The sequence below is a fragment of the Lolium rigidum genome, chromosome 6, assembly GCF_022539505.1.
Source record: "Lolium rigidum isolate FL_2022 chromosome 6, APGP_CSIRO_Lrig_0.1, whole genome shotgun sequence".
Taxonomy (NCBI): Eukaryota; Viridiplantae; Streptophyta; class Magnoliopsida; order Poales; family Poaceae; genus Lolium; species Lolium rigidum.
Window position 1 is genome coordinate 187946189 of NC_061513.1, and position 7759 is coordinate 187953947.

Consider the following 7759-nt stretch of genomic DNA (forward strand, 5'->3'; position numbering starts at 1 on the left):
TGCAACAAATAGTGGGGGGATCAAGAGGAGGAAGAAATAACTCAAGGTCAACAATGGAGGAGAGAGAATGGAGGGGAAGAAGTATTTGGGTCGGAGGTGGAAGAGAGGTATAAATAGAGGGCCCAAAATATAGCTGTTGGGGCTACTGCAGGCGTGGGACCGGGAAGCTCTCCCGCGCGCGGGATCGAGCTCGCCACGCGGGTCAACGCCTCTGGCGCAGCGATCGAGCGGGAGCGAGCGGGAGCGCGTGCGTGGCGAGGGCGTGGCGATGGCCTGCGGCGAGCTGGGCCAGGCGGCCCGACGCGCGGCAGCCCAGCAAGCGCGTCGGTGGGGAGCTGGGCCGGAGGAAGGTGCGGCCCAAGTAGCGACAGAAAAGGTGGAGGCTGGGGAAAAAAAGGAACCGGGCCGGCGGTAGTACCGGGCCTGGTACCGGTTCGGTACCGGCCGGAGTCCAGGGGCTCACATAGCCTTTTACGGTACCGGGCCGGTACTGGCCCGGTAGTACCGCTCCACCCCTTTTTTTCTTTTTCTTTAAACCGCAATACGGAAAAATCAAAAACTCGAGATAGGAAACTCCGATTGCGGTGAAACCAATTTTGTTGGAAAGAGGGCGACAAGAGCTACCACTACACAAGGTGAAAACATGGAAAAGAGAGAGTGATGATTTTCTCATGGTCATAGAGGTGTAAACTCTCAATATGGTATATCGGGAAAACCATCACCCTCGCACATGCAACATGCGATGCATCCGGAATCCGTTTCCGATGAGCTAGAGCTTGTCACGAGAATGAACACAAGCTCTAACCCATCTCATGGATAAGAACCAAGAACAACCAAGAAACACGATGCAATGCATGCAAGGTTTGATCTCTCTCCGATGATGCGACCTACTATTCTATCGAGCACAAACCTTAACCTTGCGCGTTCCTCTCGAGTCGGCAAGCTCCGTCTTCATCCTCTTCATCATGGTTCATGCCACCGTCTTCCTCCAACATTCACGCCACCGTCTTCTTCGATCTTGTACGCACGTGATGACCCACAAGTATAGGGGATCGCAACAGTCTTCGAGGGAAGTAAAACCCAATTTATTGATTCGACACAAGGGGATACAAAGAATACTTGAAAGCCTTAACAACGGAGTTGTCAATTCAGCTGCACCTGGAAACAGACTTGCTCGCAAGAGTTTATCGATAGTAACGGTTTTATAGCGAGTAGCATGAGTGAGATAACAACGACAGAGTAACAAAGACAGCAGTAGTGATTATAGTAAACGACAGGATTAAAATACCGTAGGCACAGTGGATGGATGAACGGGCGTTGCATGGATGAGAGAAACTCATGTAACAATCAAAGCAAGTGCATTTGCGAGATAATAATAAAACGGTATCCAAGTACTAATCAATCAATAGGCATGTGTTCCATATATAGTCGTACGTGCTCGCAATGAGAAACTTGCACAACATCTTTTGTCCTACCAGCCGGTGGCAGCCGGGCCTCTAGGGAATCTATCGGATATTAAGGTACTCCTTTTAATAGAGTACCGGAGCAAAGCATTAACACTCCGTGAACACATGTGATCCTCACATCACCGCCTTCCCCTCCGGTTGTCCCAATTTCTGTCACTTTGGGGCCTCGGGTTCCGGACAAGCAACGTGTGCATACAACTTGCGAGTAAGATCATAAACAACGAATATCTTCATGAATCAATAACATGTTCAGATCTGAGATCATGGCACTCGGGCCCTAGTGACAAGCATTAAGCATAACAAGTTGCAACAATATCATAAAAGTAACATCTACGGATACTAGGCACTATGCCCTAACAATCTTATGACTATTACATGACCAATCTCATCCAATCCCTACCATCCCCTTCAGCCTACAGCGGGGGAATTACTCACACATGGATGGGGGAAACATGGATGGTCGATGGAGAGGCGTCGGTGGTGATGATGGCGATGATCTCCTCCAATTCCCCGTCCCGGCGAGGTGCCAGAACGGAGTTTCTGGTCCCGAGGCGGAGTTCCGCGCTGGTGGCGGCGTACTGGATGGTTTCTGGCGACTCCGACTTCTCTTCGTGCGTTTTTAGGTCGAGGGAGTTAAGTAGTCCAAAGGAGGGCGTCGGGGGCCAGCCGAGGGGGCCACACAATAGGGCGGCGCGCCCCCCTCCTGGGTCGCGCCGGCCTAGTGTGTGGGGGCCTCGGGCCCCCACCTGGCTTGCCCTTCTGGCTCCGTCAATATTCTGGGAAAATAGGACCTTTCGCATAAATTCCGAGGATTTTCCTGAAAGTTGGATTTCTGCACAAAAACGAGACACCAGAGCAGTTCTGCTGAAAGTAGCGTTAGTTCGTGTTAGTTGCATCCAAAATACACAAATTAGAGGCAAAACAATTGCAAAAGTGTTCGGGAAAGTAGATACGTTTTGGACGTATCAGCACGCCACCGTCTCCATTCATCTTCGACGCCGTCTTCATCTCTCTTCATCTTCAACACCGTCTTCGTCTCTCTTCGACACCATCTTCGTCATTGTACTCCATCTTCTCCATCTTGCAACCTTGAGTCCAACACATGGCTATGGACTTGACCTAAGATTGATTCTCAATGCAACCGTTAGTCCATAGGGATTGTCATCAATTACCAAAACCACACATGGGGCAATGGACATGTTCTTTCAATAGCGACAAAACATTATCAATCAAAGCATAAAGTGATATTACAAGTCAAAAACTAAAAGACCATAGAGGCTTTTGTTGACTGGTTATAGTCATAACATGGTGTAAGCATGTGCCAAGTCAACCCAATAAAGCATCAAAAGAGAATACCACAATATTATGCTTTTATGATAGAAACAACACATGATTCTTTCAGTGACACATTATGCACTCTCAGCCATTTGAAACAAGTCATGCAACAACAATAAATACTAAGCAAATGATAAGAGTAACATCCAACATGACATGCCAAAGTCTATGCCACAGTCTAGACAAGCTTCCTTTTGCATCACTATAGTCATGAAATATTTTACTCGTATCTGATGTCTAAGCTCGCTTCTATTCCTGTAGACAGTGTTGGGCCTCCAAGAGCAGAGGTTTGTAGAACAGCAGCAAGTTTCCCTTAAGTGGATCACCCAAGGTTTATCGAACTCAGGGAGGAAGAGGTCAAAGATATCCCTCTCAAGTAACCCTGCAATCACGATACAAGAAGTCTCTTGTGTCCCCAACACACCTAATACACTTGTCAGATGTATAGGTGCACTAGTTCGGCGAAGAGATAGTGAAATACAAGTGGTATGAATGAATATGAGCAGTAGTAACGGCGCTAGAAAAGTGCTTGTCTGGCGTGCGGTTGATGGTAGTAATATTGCAGGAAGTAAACATGCAGTAGAACAAGTAAACAAGCGGTGTTTGCGTATTGGAAACAAGGCCTAGGGATCATACTTTCACTAGTGGACACTCTCAACATTGATCACATAATAAATAAGTTCTCTTCCTTTGTGCTACATATACTCTTGTTTGATAATGAACACCATTCGTTGTGTAGGGCTACAAGAGCACCTCAATGCCGGAGTTAACAAGCTCCACAACATTCGGCATTCATGTTTAAGTAACCTTTAGAGCATAATAGATCTTTGCAATCTAAACCGAGTACTAACATAGCCTACACACTGTCACCTTTACACTATGAAGGGGGAATAAATAACATCAATACTATCATAGTAATAATTAACTCCATAACCTACAAGAGATTATGATCATAACCTACGCCAAGAACTACACGATGCACACACTCGTCACCATTACACCGTGAAGGAGGAATAGACTACTTTAATAACATCACAAGAGTAGCACATAGACTAGTAGCGATACAAAGCTCATCATATGGATCTCAATCATGCAAAGCAATTCATGAGATCATTGTATTGGGGTATGGAGAGAGAGATTAACCACATAGCTACCGGTAGAGCCCTCAGCCTCGATGGAGAACTACTCCCTCCTCATCATAGGAGACAACAGCGGCGATGAAGATGGCGGTGGTGTCGATGGAGGAGCCTTCCGGGGGCACTTCCCCGTCCCGGCGGCGTGCCGGAACAGAGACTCCTGTCCCCCAGATCTTGGCTTCAAGATGGCGGCGGCTCTGGAAGGTTTCTCGTACCGTGGCTTTTCCGTATCGAAGATTTAGGTCAGGGAGCTTTAAATAGGCGAAGAGACGGAGTCGGAAGGCCGACGGGGCCACCACACAATAGGGCGGCGCGCCTGGCTCCTTGGCCGCGCCGCCTTGTTGTGTGGGCCCCCCAGGGCCCTCCTTTGGCGGCTCTCGGGTGTTCTGGAAGCTTCGTGTAATTATAAGATGCTGGGCGTTGATTTCGTCCAATTCCGAGAATATTTCCTTACTAGGATTTCTGAAACCAAAAACAGCAGAAAACAGGAACTGGCACTTCGGCATCTCGTCAATAGGTTAGTTCCGGAAAATGCATCAAAACGATATAAAGTGTGAACAAAACATGTAGGTATTTTCATAAAACTAGCATGGAACATAAGAAATTATAGATACGTTTGAGATGTATCAGTATCCAACACCAATCAACTTATTTGAAATAACTCTCAGAGATGAAATACAATATGAACCAAAGATATAATCATACATAAATAAAGAATACTAACGAGGTCTGAACATAATTCAAGTGAAAAAACAAGAGCTAAACGCAGTACTTGAAAACTAGAACACTTGCAGAACAATAACATCGAAAACTAGAACGTTCTATGCAATTAAAACGGAGCGTTTCTCTCTCCAAAACAAATATACCGGGATCCAACCATATGCTACAGTAAACAAAAACAAAACTAAACTAAAAACAAAAAATAAATACGCTCCAAGAACAACACATAGCGTATGAAACAATAAAAATATAGCGCATAGAGAGATGACATGTTGCTTTGTTGATGAAGAGGGGATGCCCAAGTTTTGACGCTTGTACCTCTTGGATATTTCTTGGGGTTCAGGGACATACCCAAGCTTGAGCTTTTGTCCATACTTCATCTCATCACATCATTCTTCTATCCCTACACTTGAAAACTTCCTTCATACAAAACTTCACACAATTCTCTATTAGCAGCATTAGTACAATCAAAATAAAAAAATCCACTTGTGTTCAGTACTAACATATATCAAACATCTATTAAAGCATTAACTACTGTAGCAACCTTTCAAAAAGATCTTTGATCACAAGAACTCAAAAAGAAAGAGATTTAAGAGGCAAATGCAAATAGTGCAGAAATCTGTCAAAACAGAACAACATGTAAAGATCTATTTTTCTGAAAATCCTCTGTTACTCATATAGAAAAGTGGTAAACTAACCAAAGTTAGAAAATAACCTGGAGCATATGCATAAAAAATTACAGCTTAAAATTCCGCTCTGGCTATTGTTACGAATATTTATGGTAACAACACAGAATATGTTTTCAAGACAGCAACTTCCCCAAATCTTACTTTGTTCTTATTAGAGGCTATTCTTGGCACAAGAAACGAAATAAAAATGATAAGGAGAGGTCATTACGGAGGTAATAACTTCCAAGACTCAATAAAAAGAAAAATGACAGAAAATAAATATGGGCTATCTCCCAAGAGTGTTTTTCTTTAACGCCTTTCAGCTAGGCGCAGTAGTTTGAGAATATGCTCACATAAGAAATATGCACTGAAGTTAAAGAGAGCATCAAGAAGAAAATTCAAATCGCATTTAAGTCTAACCCACTTCCTATGCATAAAAATCTTGTACACAAATAGATTCACAAAGAACAAAGTGACAAGCATAAGAAGATAAAACAAGAGTAACTTCAAAACTTTCAGCATATGGAGAGGTCTTTTAGTACCATGGAAACTTCTACAGACCATATTTTCCTCTCGCATATTAACTTTCGAGTAGCATCATGAATAAACTCAACAATATAACTATCACATAAAACATTCTTGTCATGAGCCATATGCATAAAATAATTATTACTCCACACATACGCATAGTCATTCTTATTAATTGTAGTGGAGCAAATTCAACAAAATAGCTATCACCATTTTTCTCATCACCATAATCATCAAATATTGGAGGCATATTTTAATCATAATTATTTTTCTCCTCAATAGTAGGTGGACTAAAAATAACATAATCATCATTGTAATCATTATATATCGGAGGCATAGTATCATCATAGCAAATTTCCTCCTCCAAAGCTGGGGAACTAAAAAGATCATTTTTCATAAAAACTAGCTTCCACAAGCTTAGACTTTTCCATAGCATTAGCAATAATGGTGTTCAAATAATTCATACTAATAACATTGCTACCAGCATGCAAGTAAAGTTCCATAGGTTTTTTAATTTTCTCTTCAAACACCTCATGTCCTAACTCAAGATAACTACTATAAAGCTCTCTAATTTTGTTGTTGTTTTCCATTAATCCTACTAGTGAAAATAAAAACAAAAAAACAAAAAGATATAATTGCAGAATCTAAAGGAAACCGCTTCGAGCATTCACCAACAACTAAAAAAGTTAGTAGCCAGAGGATGTGAGTACCTTTTACCTTACCTCCCCGGCAACGGCGCCAGAAAAGAGCTTGATGTCTACGCACGCTTCTATTCTTGTAGACAGTGTTGGGCCTCCAAGTGCAGAGGTTTCTAGAACAACATCAAGTTTCCCTTAAGTGGATTCTCAAGGTTTATCGAACTCAGAGAGGTAGAGGTCAAAGATATCCCTCTCAAGCAACCCTGCAATTAAGATACAAGAAGTCTCTTGTGTCCCCAACACACCCCAATACACTTGTCAGATGTATAAGTGCACTAGTTCGGCGAAGAGATAGTAAAATGCAAGTGATATGGATGGATATGAGTGGTAATAACAATCTTGAAATAAATATGGCAGCAAGTAAACATGCGGTAAAACAAGTAAATAAACGGTGATTCGATGTTTGGAAACAAGGCCTAGGGATCATACTTTCACTAGTGGTCACTCTCAACAATGATATCATAAAGGAATATAAATATAAGCACTTCACTATGCTACTCTGAAAGACTCTCCGGTTGGATAACGAACACTAATTCACCGTGTAGGTCCGCAAAATAAAACCTTAAAAATGTATTCCAAAGTACTAATGAATACCCCGCGCTGCACTTTGAGCATTCATAGGCGGTACTAAAAGACCACAATTTCATAGAGACATCCAACTCAAATCATAATTCAGTGAACAAGTATTCTGTGAAATATAGTCTAAGAGACCCACACTGTGCACACACTCCACCTTTACACACATGGGACAAGGAGTCTCCGGAGATCACATAAGTAAAATCCAATTGAATAGCATAACGGCATCTAGATTACAAAGCTCATCGTCACATAAAGATCACACCATGGGAGAGAGAGATAAAACACATAGCTACCGGTAGAGCCCTCAGCCCCGAGGGAGAACTACTCCCTCCTCATCATGGGAGTCAAGCAATCTACGATGGAGATGGCGGTGGAGTCGATGGAGATGGTTCCGGGGCAATTCCCCGTCCCGGCAGCTTGCCGAAACAGAGACTTCTGTCCCCCGGATCTTGTCTACGACGGCGGCGGAGCTACGGAACATTTCGTTGACGGAGGCTTGTATATCTAGGGTTTTTGCGTCAGGAGCTTTATATAGGCGGAAGGGTGAGGTCGGTGGACGCCTGGTGGCCCCAGACCAACCCTAGGCGTGGGACAGGGCTAGGCCGCGCCTAGGGTAGGTGTGGCCACCC